Here is a 19,129-nt window from a genome sequence, read left to right as displayed (position 1 = left end):
AATTTTTTTCTTTGACTTTAAAATTCTTAATTGACTAAACAGATTTTCCTATCATAGTTGGTTTAGGATAATACATGTCAGTTCCCCAAAATATAGGCCTAAGTAACATAAACACATGTCAATGGCCCATAGAAGGGAAGCAGCATATACAGAATACACACACTCTAATAGTACTAATCATTCACATTAGTCCCAAGGCCTTAGACATATTCATAGGCCTCAATTTCCTTTTTTTTTTTTTGTAAAGTTAGGATATGTGTATCTGAGCTGTGGGAGAACTAATGAGCTGACATAAAGAAATGCTTAGTCCACAGCTGGCAAGAAAAAAATCATGTTCTTCCCTTAGGGAGAGTTTAAAATCCACTCAACCTGTTAAATTTTTTTTTTTTAGGGCTGAACTGGAGACATATGGAAGTTTCCACGTTAGGGGTCGAATCTGAGCTGCAGCTGCCAGCCTAAGCCACAGCCACAGCAACACTGGATCCTTAACCCACTGAATGGGGCCAGGGATGGAACCCATGTCCTCATGGACACTAATCAGGTTCGTTAGTGCTGAGCCTCAACGGAAATTCCTGAAGTTAAATATAATTCCCACTACAAAAGAACAGCAACTACCACTTACAAGCTTCTATGTTCCAGGCACTGTACATAAAAATGATCTTCATAACCACCCTGCAAGGATTGTACTATTCCCGCTTTAGAGATAAGAAAACTAAAGTTCAAAAAAGTTACTTGACCAAGATTCAAACTTAGGGCTATGAAGGCTCTTTTCCTATACCACATCATTACAAGTATTTATATAAAAGTCAACAAAGCTAAGTAAGGCTTTGTAGTAAACTGACTACCCTTATTACTAAATTAATTACTCCATGGACCTAAAAACAATAAATTATTCAAAAAGAACAGTTATTTTTTTTTTGTCTTTTTTGCCATTTCTTGGGCCGCTACCACGGCATATGGAGGTTCCCAGGCTAGGGGTCTAATCGGAGCTGTAGCTGCCAGCCTACGCCAGAGCCACAGCAACGCGGGATCCGAGCTGCGTCTGCGACCTAAACCACAGCTCACAGCAATGCCGGATCCTTCACCCACTGAGCAAGGGCAGGGATCGAACCCGCAACCTCATGGTTCCTAGTCGGATTGCTTAATCACTGCGCCACGACACGAACTCCCCTGGCTACCTTTTTGTGATGTCCCACTTCACATATCTGAAATAAGCTCACCAACATACAAAGACTTGGGTTTTCTGGGTTTTTTTTGCTTTGTTTTTTGGTTTTGTGGGTTTTTTTGGTTTGTTTGGTTTTTTTTTTGCTAATGTTTAGGGCTGCACCCTCAGCATATGGAAGTTCTCGGCTAGGGGTCAAATCGGAGCTACAGCTGCTGGCAAACACCACAGCCACAGCAACATAGCATCTGAGCCATGTCTGTGACCTACAACCACAGCTCACAGCAACACCAGATCCCCAACCCACTAAGCAAGGCCAGGAATCAAACCCACATCCTCATGGATACTAGTCAGATTCCTTTCTGCTGCACCACAATGGGACCTCCAGGGTTTTATTTTAAAAATAAGTCATTCTGGGAGATCACCCTGTGGAGCAGCACATTGATGATCCAGCATTCTCTCTGTGGCGGCACAGATTTGATCCTCAGCCTGGCACAGTGAGCTTTTAAGGATCCAGTGTTGCCACAGCTGTGGCTCGGATTTGATCCCTGGCCTGTGAGCTTCCATTTGCCATGGGTGCAGCTTAAAAAGTTTTGTTTGTTTTAAAAAAGCCATTTTGAATTTTCGAATTAAATAAAATTTAATAATTCACCCATATACCATTTCTGGAAATCAAACTCAAGAAGAAGAAAGAAAAAAAAAAGAAATCCATTCAGGAGTTCCCTGGTAGCCTAGTGGTTAATGACTTGGCATTGTGGTTGCTGGGGCTGGGGTATAACCCCTGGCCCAGGAACTTCCACATGTCATCGGTGAGGCCAAAAACAAAAGGTCATTCCAACAAAAAAAGGATATCAAAAGTTCTGATGTTCCTGGAGTTCCCACTGTGGCACAGCAGAAACGAATCTGACGAGTATCCATGAGGACGTGGGTTCAATCCCTGGCCTTGTTCAGTGGGTTAAGGATCCATCACTGCCATGAGCTGTAGTGTAGGTTACAAACTCGGGTCAGATCTGGCATTGCTGTGGCTGTGGTGTAGGCCTGCGGATGCAGCCCCAATTCGACCCCAGCCTAGGAACTTCCATATATATGCTGCAGGTGTGGCCCTAAAAAGCAAAAAAAGAAAGAAAAAAAACAAGAATTTTTTTTTTCAAATTTCAAAAGGAATTGAAAACAGCACTGTGAAATTACAATTACTATACTAAGAGGGCAAGTACCATCTGTGGCCTAAGGTAAACCTGTATGAGAGACAGTCTACTTTAAATTATGGAAATTACACACAAACAACAAATGACATTAGCTGCCTTAATCTCTTGATCGATATTAAGAAAATATCACTGATACAATACAGCAAGCTGACTGAGATGCTCTATAAATTTCCAAATACAATTGTGATGTATACACAAAAAATAAGCCTAGGAGTTCCCACTGTGGTGTGATGGGATCGGTGGCATCTGCAGCACTGGGATTCAGACACAGTGGCTTAAGGATCCAGTTAAAACTGTGGCTCAGATCTGATCCCTGGCCCAGGAACTCCATACGCTTGTAGGACAGCCAATATAAGAAAAAAATGCATTCTTGTTCTTAGAAACTGAACAGCAAAATATTCAGGAGAAAAGGACATGAAGTCTGGAACTTACTCTCATGTGGTTCAGGAAAAAATTACACACACATCTCCAAAGACAATGATAAACAAATGTAGCAAAATATTACATTGGTAAATATAGGTGAAAAGTGCATGGGAGTTCTCTGCATAGTCTTTTAAATTTCAAGTCTGAAATTATTTCAAAATAAAAAGTTAACACAATAGGAGAGGAAGTTCCCCTGCGGTGTAGCAGGTAAAAGATCTGGCACTGGGAGTTCCCATCGTGGCACAGTGGTTAATGAATCCGACTAGGAACCATGAGGTTGCGGGTTCGGTCCCTGCCCTTGCTCAGTGGGTTAACGATCCGGCATTGCCGTGAGCTGTGGTGTAGGTTGCAGACGCGGCTCGGATCCAGCGTAGACTGGTGGCTGCAACTCCGATTCAACCCCTAACCTGGGAACCTCCATATGCCACAGGAGCTGCCCAAGAAATAACAAAAAATAAAAAAATAAATAAAGATCTGGCGCTGCCCTAGCTGTGGCACAGGGTGCAACTGTGCAGCGGGTTCAATGCAGGTACAGTCAAAAAGAATTAATAAAATGGGAGAAAATTCATCTAATTCTTCTGCAAAAATTGGCTGCATTAAAGTTATGTTTGGGAGCTCCCGTCATGGCTCAGCAGTTAATGAATCTGACTAGCATCCATGAGGATGCAGGTTCCATCCCTGGTCCCGCTCAGTGGGTTAAGGGTCCTGCACTGCTGTGGCTTAGGCCAGCGGCTATAGCTCTGATTTCCCTAGCCTGGAAACCTCCATATGGCACAGGATGTGGCCCTAAAAAGACAAAAAAAATAATGTTTAACAACTCATAAAAGTTTGAAATGTGTTTATTTCCTTATACCTATGTGAAAGTCACTGTACTTAAGGGTATTTTAACAAAAGAAAAAAGGAAACAAAAAAAATCTGCCTAGCAGTTTTTTATAAGTCTTTTAAAGTGAGAAAAGATGATACAACAGCGAAGGTTCTAACACAAGGACTATTCTGGACATTAAAACCTTTTCGGTTTCTATAAAAAACTTCTCTTACAGAAAATCTTTTCTTTCACTTTTGTGACTATTTCCTATTGATACCTGACCACTTACATCCGAAAGACTTCACTTGTCAGCTGTATTTATTAACATTTCTTTCTGATCACCCAGTCTTACCTTGGTAATATTTAATAAAGAAAACGTCAGGAGTTCCCGTCGTGGCGCAGTGGTTAACGAATCCGACTAGGAACCATGAGGTTGCGGGTTCGGTCCCTGCCCTTGCTCAGTGGGTTAAGGATCCGGCGTTGCCGTGAGCTGTGGTGTAGGTTGCAGACGCGGCTCGGATCCCGAGTTGCTGTGGCTCTGGTGTAGGCCGGCGGCTACAGATCCGATTCAACCCCTAGCCTGGGAACCTCCATATGCCGCGGGAGCGGCCCAAAGAAATAGAAAAAAGACAAAAAAAAAAAAAGAAAAGAAAATGACATATTTAATAAAACAAAGTCATGAGAAAAACCTTACCATTATTTGTTTTACAAATCCTCTATTATTAGATATTTATCTTTACTGATACCATTTTGGGGTAAAATCTTTCAGGTAAAATCATTCATTCAATGGATGTGAACACTCTAAGAGTTTTTAACAGAAACACAGTATATTTTAACTTGTACTTGATCACTAATATTAACAGTGCAATGATTACATTTTATGGATCAACTTGGTTGGTTTATGGTGTCCAGCTGTTTGGTCAAACGCCAGTCTAGATGAAGGTATTTTGTAGATGTGATTAACATCTACCATCAGTTGACTTTAAGGAGATTACTCTCAATAATATGGGTGGGCCTTAGCCAATCATTTAAAAGTCATAAGGCCTTCATTAAAAGCAACGAAATAGGGAGTTCCCATCGTGGCACAGTGGTTAACGAATTCGACCAGGAACCATGAGGTTGCGGGTTCAGTCCCTGCCCTTGCTCAGTGGGTTAACGATCCAGCGTTGCCGTGAGCTGTGGTGTAGGTTGCAGACGCGGCTCGGATCCCGCGTTGCTGTGGCTCTGGCGTAGGCCAGTGGCTACAGCTCCAATTCGACCCCTAGCCTGGGAACCTCCATATGCCTTGAGTGTGGCCTTAAAACCAAAAAGAAAAAAAAAAAAAAGAAAGAAAATGCCTGGGGGGGGAGTGGGAAATGACAGAGAATGATGATAGATACACAATAAAAGAGCAGTAGAACCCATAAAAGCAAGCTGAGACCTTCAATGTGTCCAAGTCCCAGCTGGAACTACCATAAGCACAACACACACTGTATTGTGTTGGACACTCCAGCTTTTACACATGAAGATGCTACTGACCCACCTACCACCTTTTTTAACCTACTGCCATCTGTGAGGCAGCTATACTGAGATGTGTGGTAGGAACAGGCTGGAGTGGCCAGTCTAAATTAAGCTCCTGCCTAAGATCCTCAAGCACAAACACAAAATTAATCATAAAACTCTAGTTAATCAGAAGATAGCCAAATGTTAAAAGGAAGGAAGATGCATTCCTAAAACTTGAGGATACTGTGATGGTAATAAATAAAGGAAAATAGCAGAGCAAGATTTTAATGAATTCACACCTCATCCCAAAATTCCACAATCTCACTGTTCATTGTTCAATGAGGAGACTAAAGAAAAAAAAAATTTTTTTTGGTCTTTTTAGGGCTGCACCCAAGCAGTTCCCAAGCTAGGGGTTGAATCGGAGCTACACCTGCCGGCCTATGCCACAGCCACAGCAACACCAGATCCAGGTTGTGTCTTCAACATACACAGCAGATCAGTGTAATTCTGGATCCGTAACCCACTAAGCAAGGCCAGGGATGGAACCTGCGTCCTCATGGATACTAGTCAGGTTCCTCATGGATACTAGTCAGGTTCGTTACCTCTGAGCCACAATGGGAACTCCCTAAAGAAAAAATCAAGGCGTTCTCTTGCAGCACAGTGGATTAAGGATCCAGCACTGTCACTGCAGTGGCTTGGGTTGCTATTGTGGCATATGTTTGATCCCTGGCCCAGGAACTTCCACATGCCACAGCCAAAAAAAAGAAAAAGAAAAACATCTATTTCTTAAGATAAATTTAAAGATGTTAACCAAGAACATATAAACCTGGAGAAGAAATTTCTAGTCCTCACTATCTGATCTGCCACTTAAACAATCAGAAGCAACACTCATACAATCAATCCACCCATCCCATCTTATTAGCCCCTCCTCACATCTATGACTGTAACATATGAAGTTCATCTCTAGAGGAAAATTCTAAAAGCCACAAAGTGATAATGTTTCTTAAAACCTACACATTTGCAATCTCTTCCTACAATACTGTAAATGTGCTTATTTATTTTTCCTCTAGTTTAATATCCTTTCCTATTTCTTCTACTGCCCCTCCCTACTTTTAAGAGGGCCAATAAAACACAACTGAGGCACATTCTTATTTGTCAGATACATTTATTAACTTTAAAATCTGATGTCTATCTCCCAAATAAAATTTACTTTTAATAGCCCTCAACTAATATTTTTATTTATGTCCCATGGTCTTTTTCTTTTTTTTTTTTTTGTCTTTTTGCCTTTTCTTTAGCTGCTCCCACAGCATATGGAGGTTCCCAGGCTAGGGGTCTAATTGGAGCTGTAGGCACCAGCCTACGCCAGAGCCACAGCAACTTGGGATCTGAGCCTTGTCTACGACCCACACCACAGCTCACGGCAACGCCAGATCCTTAACCCACTGAACAAGGCCAGGGATTGAACCCACAACCTCATGGTTCCTAGTCAGATTCATTAACCACTGCACCATGACGGGAACTCCTGTCCCATGGTCCTTGATAGAAAAGAACACAAATTTCAGTGCCTAGGCTAAAAATAAGAAAATGCTAAGACAGGCTAACATGAAAAAATAGGATTATACGAAAATCACTTTCAGTGCTTAACATGGTTTATGAAATAAATCTTAATAGACTGATGCTGTGAATATATGAGTTATGAGTCTAATGGCAGAAAGACCAAGTTACACATAATTAATATTCTCTCTTCCATATGTGAGGCAACAAAAATATTTTCAGTCCTCCAATTTAAAGCAGGGCTATATAATATTTTATTTAATTATCTTCTATTGGGATTTCCCATCGTGGCTCAGTGGTAACGAACCCAACTAGTATCCATGAGGAAGAGGGTTCGATTCCTGGCCTCGCTCAGTGGGTTAAGGATCCAGCATTGCCATGAGCTGTGGTGTAGGCTGCAGACATGGCTCAGATGTGGCATTGCTGTGGCTGTGGTGTAGGCCAGCAGCTGTAGCTCTGATTCTACCCCTAGCGTGGGAACTTCCAGGTGCTGCAGGTGTGGCCCTGAAAGGACAAAAGACAAAAAAAAAATTTACAAAAAATTATGTACCTTCGATCTTTTCACTCCCTTTTAAGATTTTCTAGGTGCAGAAGTGGGGCACTTAGTTGGAATAAATTTTGGGGACCTGACATATGAGCAACCAGATGAAGTAAATGCATTTAACTAAAAATCTTTCCTAACACAAAAAATCTTAAGACTGTTAATGAAGAGCTGAACTCCTATATAAATTTCACCAAAAGGGTCAGAAGCAAAAGCCTGGAAAATCTATTTTCAGCCCCTTAATAATGTCTAACAAAGTAACAGAATGTTAAGATAGATACATTAATATTTTTTTTCAGCTATTCTTTGACTCACTCCTTTGCTCTCTAGTAAGAACTATATTTGAACAAATTTTTGAAAACACTCCAGGATACAAGTAAATAAGGTTTATAATAGCTTGCCAGTCAAATCCCCCCCAACCCCAGCACCTGACAGTTCAAAAAGAATGAAGCAATCATTAGAATATGCTTTCCAGCTATCTGATGAATGATATCACAGCCTTCAGTTCCACCTTCAAAAATACCAGTCAACCATTCTCAACACTAATAGCTCTCTAGTCCAAGCTACTATATTACCTCAATAGGACTTTGCCAAACTCCTTTCAACTGATCTTTCAGTCTTGCGCCCTCTTCAATCTAATTCCATGTGTGGGGCCCCAAAATGGATACCCAGTAGTACTGTTAAGTACCATTCCAAATGTTACTGAAGAATTTGATGATTGACCCAAACTAAACAAAGGCGTATGTGGGTATATTTTTGTGTACATAAACATTTACATGCCTGAGATTATGGATCACAATCATCATTCATAAAAGGCTTGTATTCAAACATTTCACTTGTATACATTTAATCCTAACAACCCAAAAAGTTTTTTTCCCTATTTTCATAAGACAGTAAGGCTGAGAAGTTTACTTGCTCAAATCAGTGACAGTAGCAGGCAGATATGACACCAGGCGTTCTTAGAGAACTCCTAGCCTTTCCACTACTATGTTAGCGAGACCACAGAATCTAGGATTTCATGCTCTATTGATATCAACCTAATGTACATACAAACCTAAAATTTTAAGGTCCTAAAATTTTAAGGTATCCTAAAAAACTAAGTACTCTTTTTTTTTTTTTTCCCGTCTTTCTGCCTTTTCTAGGGCCACTCCTGTTGCCCATGGAGGTTCCCAGACTAGGGGTCTGATCAGAGCTACAGCTGCTGGCCTAGGCCATAGCCACAGCAATGCCAGATCCAAGCCTCATCTTCAACCTACACCACAGCTCACAGCAACGCCGGATCCTTAACCCACTGAGCGAGGCCAAGGATCAAACCCGCAACCTCATGGTTCCTAGTCGGATTTGTTAACCACTGAGCCATGACAGGAACTCCACTACATGCTCTTAAAAATCAATCAACACCTTTGAGCCACTTCAGGATGGCTAGTGGCTACTAAATCTTATTGCATAAAATTATCTAACAACTCTCTAAAAAATTAATGTGCTCACGAAAAAAGGAAGATACAAAAAAAAAGTAAAACCTAAAGTATTAAAGCCTCTTAAAAGTAGCCATAATGTCTCTGAGGAATAGATTATAAAATGGAGTTATATGTGCAGGATATTAAGCCAAAGACATTACTGCCTCACCCCCCACCCCTTTTTCGGCCACCCCCCGTGGAATTTTTAAGTTCCCAGGCTAGGGATCAAATCCGAGCCAGAGCAGATCTGGCATTGTTGCAGCTGTCTGAGACCTATATCAAAGCTCTCAGCAATGTTGGATCCTTAGTCTACTGAGCAAGGCCAGGGATCGAACCGCCATGCTCATCGATACTAGTCAGGTTTGTTACCATTGAACTACGATGGAATGCCTGACATCCGTAATTAAAATACAAGAAAATCACCTATACAGCTGATAAAATCCAGATTCTAAGGCCTAACCTCCAAAGATGTTCACTCAGTAGGTGAAGAAGGACAAGAATCTGCAGTATAAGGAGTTCCCATCATGGCGCAGTGGTTAACGAATCCGACTAGGAACCATGAGGTTGCGGGTTCGGTCCCTGCCCTTGCTCAGTGGGTTAACGCTCCAGCATTGCCATGAGCTGTGGTGTAGGTTGCAGACGCGGCTCAGATCCCACGTTGCTGCGGCCCTGGCGTAGGCCGGTGGCTACAGCTCCAATTCGACCCCTAGCCTGGGAACATCCATATGCTGTGGGAGCGGCCCAAGAAATAGCAAAAAGACAAAAAAAAAAAAAAAAGAATCTGCAGTATAAGTACTCAGATGGTAACTTACACAAACCGAGTAACTTCTCTTCAGTTGCTTCTAATCCTTTTAAGAAATACTTAGGGAGCTTACTAAATATAAGTTCAGTTTGTTATCAGTTTTTGGTAAATATTTTCCAGATGACTCAAAATTTGTTTTAAACTGTTGTTACCTTTTTTTTGGAATTTATACTCTAAAAATCTCTCATACCGGGTCCACCCTGCTCCCCTCCCCACTCCTTTGCAGGTTTATAGACTCCAAGCAGGGTAACAGTTGTCATAAAGGACTTTGAATTACCCAAGAACTTGTCTAGGGCTCTAGTTCTACCATTAAAATCAGGTAATAAAAAGAAGAGTTAGACAGCCTAAAACCTTCCTACTCAACTTCACAACCTTTTGGAGCTGTAATTCTGACTCCAATGACAATTCAGAATCATTTGTCATCGCAGCAACTCTCACAAGTTTAGGTAGAGTTGATCCAATTTGCTTGTGATGAGGAAGTTCTAAACCTAAGTGCTTAAAATAAAGGTTTGAGTTTTAATTCATTATGTGCTCCTCGCTAGACAACAAAGAGATAGCTGGTTACAAACATTAGTAAATAGTTTTTTTTTTGGGGGGGGTTCTTTTTTGGAAGCCTAGCGGGATAGAGTTCCAACCTAAGCTGCAGTTAGGCAATTGAACCTGCATCCCAGTGCTCCCAAGACACTGCTGATCCCACTGCACCAATGAGAATTCCAGGAGATAGCTTTTTTTTTTTTTTTTTTTTTGGTCTTTTTGCTATTTCTTGGGCCGCTCTCGCAGCATATGGAGGTTCCCAGGCTAGGGGTCCAATCGGAGCTGTAGCCACTGGCCTACACCAGAGCCACAGCAACGCAAGATCCGAGCCACGTCTGCAACCTACACCACAGCTCACGGCAACGCCGGATCGTTAACCCACTGAGCAAGGCCAGGGATTGAACCCACAACCTCATGGTTCCTAGTCGGATTCGTTAACCACTGCGCCACGACAGGAACTCCGAGATAGCTATTTTAAATGATAAACGTGAAGATGCAGCAAGGCCGAAGAACAAAAAGAACAAAATTTGGGGTAAAACAAATTCCAGCTCTTCAACAACTTAGTGTTCTTAAGAAAGTTATTCCTTTTTGAATCTCAGCTCCCTACCTGTAAAATGAAAATAATCTTAACTATTCTATAGTATTTTTGCAAGGGTGATATGAAAAGTGCCTTATACAGATGTCCAAAAAGTGGATAAATATGGGTAAATACTTTAAGAATTAAGGAAGAAAAGCAGAATAAAATAAATGCTATACAGAATGCTATTATAAGCCACTTGTGTAGCTAAAGAAAAGAAAAATATGCCAAAATGATGGGTGGCTTTGTCAAGAGTACAGGAATTATGGGTGAGTTTTCTCTCATTTTCTACACTTTTTATAATTTGGTTATGAAAAACAAATGCAAAGGAGACATTTACAAATGTTAATATAAAATTTACACATTGCAAATTTTGTTAACATGCAAACAGTTTTTTTTGTGTCTTTCTAGGGCCGCACCCAAGGCATATGAAGTTTCCAGGCTAGGGGTCAAATCGGAGCTGCAGCTGCTGGCCTACACCACAGCCACAGCAATGTGGGATCCAAGCCATGTCTTCGACCTACACTGTAGTTCTGAGCAATGCTGGATCCTTATCCTGCTGGGCGAGGTCAGGGACCAAACCCACATCCTCATGGATACTAGTCGGGTTCATTACTGCTGAGCCACAACGGGAACTCCAACATGCAAACAGTTTAAAAGCTCTATATACTACCCCCACCCTGATTGCCAAAATGGTCCACATGAAGTCAAAAGCTTATGTGCCTACCTTTTCTAAATGGCTTCATGTATTAAACAAGTGACATGTCCAAATTCCTAGCTCTGACACATGTAGAAGAGTATTACCTCTTAAGAACCACCAGATATTACAACAGTACTAAGTGCAAATGAGTTGGAAAGAGCAATTCCCTGTCTCTTCCCTCCCCTCCCCAATACCCAACAGCTCTAACTTGTGGATTTAGCCATTTTCTTCCTTCGTCTCTCCATCATCTTTCCCTGTATATACATCCTTCCAGAATTGACTGAAATCAAGCCTATCATAAAAATATAAAAGTTAAAAGAAAAAAGAGGGAGGGAGTTCCCATCGTGGCTCAGCAGAAATGAATCTGACTAGTATCCATGAGGACACAGGTTCAATCCCTGGCCTCACTCAGTGGGTTAAAGATGAGGCGTTGCTGTGAGCTATGGTGTAGGCCAGCGGCTACAACTTCAATTTGATTCCTAGCCTGGGAACCTCCATATGCTGCGTCTGCAGCCCTAAAAAGGTAAAAAAAGAAAAGAAACAGAGTTCCTTGGTGGCCTGATGGGTTAAGGATCCAGCACTGCCACTGCTTTCACTCTGGTTACAGCTGTGGGTGGGTCCAATCCCTGGCCTGGTAACTTGAGCATGGTGTGGACACAGCCAGAAAAGAAAGAAAAGAAAATGACCTGACTTCATTCCTAATTGGTTTTATAATTCTTTTCTTCTGTATTTAGTCTCATATTGAAAAGTTAGCTCTTTAATGTACACTGTCCTAAACTGTTTCATTTATGTCTCCTCCCCATGGCTAGCTGGAGTTAAATCAGTTCAATTAGGGAACTGCTTATTCAGCAAGGGGTGAAAAGCATTAGAGCACTATTTATTGAGCTAGTTATTATAGTCTACATTGTCTAGTTATAACTAGAAAAATTTGGTCTGGAGGAGGTGGGAGCAGGATGCAAATTTAAACTGAGTTACCTACTTTCTGTGGAGAAACAGGATGATCCGACCCTCCCATACTCAGAGCCTTTGTCCTTGCTCATTTGCAGACTTGCAAGGTTCAATGGTAAAGATTGAGAACAGAGCTTTTTTTCCTTCTCTATATGAAAGTCCTCAACAGTGCCGGTGTCAGTCCTTTATCATATTGTTCCTTAAACTAAGGCAGTCAATGTCAATGCTGTAGCTGGGTGAGATGCTGAAGCTGCAGATTCCTTTCATTTCTTCAATTTCAAAACAGCTCCACTAATCACCACACAGCATTCCTTCATCTTCAAACAATTTATTTCAGAGTTCCCACTGTGGCACAGCAGTAGCCACAAACCCCGCTAATATCCTTGAGAATGCAGGTTCGATCCCTGGCCTCTCTCAGTGGGTTAACAATCTAGTGTTGCTGTAAGCTGTGGTGTATGTAGGTAACAAGTGTGGCTCAGATCCTGTGATGCTGTGGCTCCAATTCAACCCCTAGCCTGGGAACCTCCATATGCTGCAGCTGCAGCCCTAAACAAGCAAAAAAAAAAAAAAAGAAAAAGAAAGAAATTCATCTCATCTGATGTGTTTACAAAGGAGCTGCTTCAAAAATCTCCCAGGGAAAAAAGGGGGCTGAGCATGTGAAGTTAGCCATTCATGGGGCCTGAGGAAGGTTTTGTTTGAAGGGGAAAGAACATTCAACTGCTAAAAAGTATGAAAACTGTTACAGAACTAATCTGGCAATTAAGCAGTATGGTTCACATATTAGTCTTCTTGGTTCGAACTATACAGAATAAATACTAAGTAATTCTAGAATTGCTAACTACCAAATGTCTGGAAAAACAGCAGTCTCCTATGGATTAATCTTTAGCCATATTAAATAAGAACAGAATATTGTCATTTTAATACTCAACTTATTTCAGACACTGTTACATGGTCTAACCCACCAAACAGCCCATATGAATTAAATAAATGCTAGTCTTCACTAAATTTCTTTAAGGCTTGGAACAGACAACTCGGAAGAATTTACAGGTGGGGAAGGGTTGGAACAATATAGAAACAACAAATAATGATGTGCGGAGACCAAAGCCTTCAAACCCCTAACAAGGCACTCTCGTGTTACTTTTATTCAGACAGTTGCTGGCATTTGCAGTTATCTGTTACCTCTCTGCAGTCTCTGAATAAGGTGATTATATCCCACTGCTTGAAATTCTACTCAAGATATAGCCCTTTCCTTGTTCTCTTTCTAAAGCTCAAACTACTCCTTCTCAGTCTCTTTCACTTGCTCCCTCTTTTCACCCATCCTTCAAATTGTGTTATTTCTGGGGGTTCTTTCTTTTGGCCCTCTTCCCTCGGTCTGTGTTATTAGCTTTGGAACCACACTGCAGAAGTATAACATCCGTTCTGCTTAGTTTGGGGAACTCTGCAAAGGTGTTCATTTACTCTTTTCTACGCTTCAGTGCCTTCAACTGTACAACTGAGATAGCTACACCTACCTCACCACGAAAGAATTAAATAAAAACTTACATAAAAATTTATTCAGGACTGCTATGTATTAAGACACTCCAGGACTTTCAATAATTTCACTTTTGGAAGGGGGGGCCACACCTCCGGCATGTAAGTTCCCAGGCTAAGGATCCAATCTGCACCACAGCACTGATCCAGTGACAACACTGGATCCTTAACCAGCTGAGCCACAAAAGAACTCCAGCCATTGTTTTTTATTACCACTTTCTGAAGAATCTTAAAATCATCCATGCCTTTACCTATACGAGGCCTGAAAACTCCCAAACTTCTATCGATATATGTCACTCATGAACTTCAGATCCTATCATCTTACTGTTCCAAAGCCAACACATCTCCAAACCCTAACCTGCTGTTCATCCCATATTCTTGAAGCTTTCTAAAATAACTAATCAGGAAATATGTCTACCACACTTTTCCACTCTTAACTTCCCCATTCCCATTGTCTTGATTCAGGCTCTCATTGTCTTTCTCCTGTTATAAAAGCCTCTCGTTTGAAGTCTTTGAATCATCTACCTGTCTCTTCATCTAATAGATGAGTTCAGGTAAGTTGCTAACCTAATTTCTCATTTCCCTACCTATAAACATGGGTTACTGCCTTCCACAGTTGGTGTAGGTATTAAAGTAAAACTATGAAAGTACCTAATAGTCAGTGCCCAGTCAGTATTTAATCCTTCCCATGCTTCAAAATGTCACTCTACATTGACCAACCTCCCTTACAATCTAAAATGTAAATACAGAATAAAAATCCAAAGCCCTTCTTTATACTGGGCCCAACCAACCTCTCTAGTTTTGTCACTTATTCTTTTCCACATTAAACTTTATTATTACCATAACCTAAGCTCTGACAAGACCCACTTTTCTATTTCACATTTTCCACCTATCACACAGTGGTCCATGGGCTTTGGGGCTAGAGACTGGCTCTGAGTGTCATCCCAACATATTTTCATTTATCATTTACTCACGACAAAAGTGAAATAACAAAGATGTGTCAAAACTTCACTTGCTTGTCAATGATTTGAGCAACTTGCTAAACTGGACAATAATTCTCAAATTCTAGAAGATTATTTCTTCAAATTTTGCGTTATTCAAAATAATGTCAGGGATATAGACATGACACTTAAATTTAATCTGCATTAATGTTTTCTCCATCATTCTAAGTCTAGACAATCAACAAAAATCAAGTCCAGCTTTATATATAGCATTTGCCAATTTCCATGGTGCTAACTACATGGCTGATTTCAAACTACCAATGGGGCTGAGATGCGCCATACCACAGTATTATATATTGATACAGATATAACTTTCAGAGTGATAAAATTTTTTTTTCATTTTTGGCTGCCCCACAGATATGGAGCTCCTGGGCTAGGCATCAGATCAGAGCCAAAATTTCGACCTAAGCCACAGCTTTGGCAATGTCAGATCTCTGACCCACTTGGGATCAAATCCGCATCCCAGTGCTCTGAAGACACCACCCATCCCATTATGCCACAGCAGGAGCTCCAGAGTGGTGAATTTAAATATTATGGCCTGAAGTTCCCCTTGTGGCTCAGCAGGTTAAGGACTAACATAATGTCCATGAGGATGTGGGTTCAACTGCTGGCCTTGCCCAGTGAATTAAGAATCTGGCACTGGAGTTTCTGTTCGTGGCTCAGTGGTTAACGAATCTGACTAGGAACCATGAGGTTGTGGGTTCAATCCCTGGCCTCAATCAGTGGGTTAAGGATCCAGCGTTGCCATGAGCTGTGGTGTAGGTTGCAGACATGACTCAGATCCTGTGCTGCTGTGGCTCTGGTGTAGGCTGAGGCTACAGCTCTGATCAGACCCCTAGCCTGGGAACTTCCATATGCTGAGGGAGCGGCCCTAGAAAAAGGCAAAAAAAAAAAAAAAAAAAGAAGCTGGCATTGCCACAAGCTGCAGTGTAGGTCACAGATGCGGCTCAGATCCAGCACTGCTGTGGCTGTGGTGTAGGCTAGCAGCACAGCTCCAGTTCAACCCCTAGCCCCAGGAACTTCCATGCTGCAGGTGTGGTCTTAAAAATAAATAAATATATATTACGGTTTGGAGTTCCCTTGTGGTGCAGTGGGTTAAGGATCCAGTGTTGGCATTGCAGCAGCTAGAGTCACTCCTGTGGCATAGGTTTGATTCCTGGCCCAGAAACTTCCACATGACTGTGGGTGTGCCAAAATATGTGTGCAAATTATGCATATACACACACACATAAAATGGTTTAATGGTAATAACAATAGTACCTAAGTTTATGTAGTTTAACTGCAATTTATATTACAAACTATAGTTTATAATGTAATTTAATGTAAATAGAAACACATTTAAAACAATTTATTACAATGTACTGCTTAATAATGGCTATGTTTAAAAACTGGCTTGCTGAATTTTTTTTTTAATTATAGCTGATTTACTGTCAATTTCTGCTGTAGAGCAAAGTGATCCAGTAATACATATATATACATTATTTTTCTCATATCATCTTCTATCATGTTCTATCACAAGTGATTGGATATAGTTCCTTATGCTATACTACAGGACCTCACTATTTATCCATTCTAAATGTAATAGTTTGCATCTACTAACCTCAAAATCCCAGTCCATCCCACACTCTCCTCCTCCCCCAATGCTTGCTAAATTCTTGAAAACAAAACAGTTGCCTTACATTTAGCCAGCTCAAGCACATCACTGGATGCTGAAGTACCAACTCTGCCACTTGTTAGCTATGAGACCTTGTATAAATAACCTCTTTGAGGAGTTCCCGTCGTGGCGCAGTGGTTAACGAATCCGACTAGGAACCATGAGGTTGCGGGTTCGGTCCCTGCCCTTGCTCAGCGGGTTAACGATCCGGCGTTGCCGTGAGCTGTGGTGTAGGTTGCAGACGCGGCTCGAATCTTGCGTTGCTGTGGCTCTGGCGTAGGCCGGTGGCTACAGCTCCGTTTCAACCCCTAGCCCGGGAACCTCCATATGCTGCGGGAGCGGCCCAAGAAACAGCAACAACAACAAAAAGACAAAAAAAAAAAAAAAACCTCTTTGAGGAGTTCTTGTAGTGGCTCAGTGGCTAACAAACCCAACTAGTATCTGTGAGGATGTGGGTTCGATCTCTGACCTCGCTCAGTGGGTTAAGGATCCAGTGTTGGCATGAGCTGTGGTGTAGGTTGCAGACAGACACGGCTCGGATCCTGCATTGCTGTGGCTGTGTAGGCTGACCCCTGGGCTGGGACCCTCCATATGCCGCAGGTGTGGCCCTAAAAGACAAAAAAAAAAAAAAGTAAAAAATAATCACCTCTTGAGCCTGCTTCCTCATCTAAAATATGAAAATGAAATATCAGATGAGACAGCTGAACTTCTATGTGCACCATGTGCCAAGCACAGCACTGTGCTGTGACTTAAGTGCTTATTACTGCATTACTCAATCTATTTGACATAGATCAAATGTTGTTTCCTCCATGAAGCCTTAATTTCCCCAAATTTATCACTTCTCCAGAAAACCAAAACATTTTTCATTTCTCTACTACAGCACTTACCTTGTATTTTATCCATTGCATCATCCTCCTAATAACACTATCTGGTCCTAAGACAAAGATGGTGCCTTGTTTATGTCTTCTATTCCAGTAAGTAACACAAACATTTATAGAAAGATGGATACAAAGGCATTCTTCAAAGAGATCCAAACTCAAGGTCACTGATTCTCTTCTGGTACTCCTTTAAGGAGGCTACAGAAAGGCATTTTATATATCCACGAAACAAAGAAGGTGATGAATAATACAAATAAAATTCCCTCAACCCTTTTGGCAGACAGACAAGTTAATTTATCCCAAGACATAAGTGGCCTTAAAATTTTACAGAAAGTTCAGGTTTGCCCTCCTGATTAAAAACAAGATCCTACTCACTAGTCTGAAGAAGCATTTTTTTTTTTTGAAGAAGCAATTTAAAGCAGCAGTGGACTGGGGAAATGTTAAACAATACTGAACAATACTGCATGGTTATTTATTTCCTCAGGATTTAATAAGAAAACAATATATTTGGCTAAAATGATGTTTTTCTTCCTTTCTGATTGAGCCAAGTTGATCACCTCAAATATTTATAAACAAGGGGCTAAAAGCCCAAATTAAAGGGTAAGGAGGAAAAAGATGGCTGTAAGAAACATAAAACAAAAAACTTCCTTATATAGCACTGGGAACTATATCTAGTCACTTATGGAGCATGATAAAGTGAGAAAAAAAGAATGTATATGTGTACATGTGACTGGATCACCTTGCTGTACAGTAAAAAATTGACAGAACACTGGAAACCAGCTAGAATGGAAAAAAACAAAAATCATTAAAAAAAACTTCCTTATAAAGAGAAATATTACTTGTGCCAGCACTACAGAAAAATTAGATTTAAAAAGGGAAACATTTCTCTATACTCCTTTACCAAGTTTTTAGTTCATTGTTGCAATAATTCTTTCATTAATACCCAGAAATAACTATCCAAATACCTGAGAATCCAGCTATCCTTTGTCATCTATGTCCTTCTAGCCTCAAGTCCTTTTTTATTTTTTATTTTATATGTAAATAAGTATTTAGTTCAGAAATTATACGTTGCCGTGGCTGTGGTATAAGCCGGCAGCTGTAGCTCTGATCAGACCCCTAGCCTAGGAACCTCCATATGCCGAGGGTGCAACCCTAAAAAGACAAAAAGACTCAAAAAATAAAAAAATAGAAACTACAAAACACAAACAAAAACAAGGTCTTCCTAAAAAGACCTGTTTGGTACCATCAATTCCTCTCCACAAAACAGGTTATCATGGGCCACCTAGCCCTCTCTTTAATCTCTGCTTTCTCTGATTTAAACTATCCCATGTGAATCTTCTCTACAATTTATCTAATAAAAGTTCTTTTACTCTCTTCTTAAAACCTTCAGGTGACTAGGACTCTTTTTCTTTTCTTTTCTTTGTCTCTTGTCTTTTTAGGGCTGCACCCATGGCATATGGAGGTTCTCAGGCCAGGGGTCTAATTGGAGCTACAGCTGCTGACCTCCACCACAGCCACAGCAATGCGGGATCTGAGCTGTGTCTGCAACCTGCACCACAGCTCACGGCAATGCCGGATCCTTAACCCACTGAGCCAGGCCAGGGATGGAACCAGCAACTTCATGGTTCCTGGTAGGATTCGTTTCCCCTGGCCACAATGGGAACTCTCCTAGGATTCCATTTCTAGAAGTTTCTTTTATTTTAAAAAATTTTCCTCCCTATAACCTCTATCCCTTGCTTCTAGTGCTGTCAGTTTTAAAAACATCTTAGGAGTTCCCGTGGTGGCGCAGTGGTTAACGAATCCGACTAGGAACCATGAGGTTGCGGGTTCGGTCCCTGCCCTTGCTCAGTGGGTTAACGATCCAGCGTTGCCGTGA

The 19,129-nt window shown here is 41.1% G+C and overlaps 1 protein-coding gene across 1 annotated transcript in view; it reads right to left on the bottom strand.

Annotated features, from left to right (window-relative positions):
• The window catches only part of YTHDF2 (YTH N6-methyladenosine RNA binding protein F2), a 32,487-nt gene that overhangs the window by 1,038 nt on the left and 12,320 nt on the right, over positions 1–19,129 (bottom strand).

Source organism: Phacochoerus africanus, chromosome 8 (assembly GCF_016906955.1).
Source record: "Phacochoerus africanus isolate WHEZ1 chromosome 8, ROS_Pafr_v1, whole genome shotgun sequence".
In the NCBI taxonomy this organism is placed as follows: Eukaryota; Metazoa; Chordata; class Mammalia; order Artiodactyla; family Suidae; genus Phacochoerus; species Phacochoerus africanus.
The sequence above is the reverse complement of the archived record's forward strand: the minus strand, read 5'-3'. Positions and strand labels throughout refer to the sequence as shown.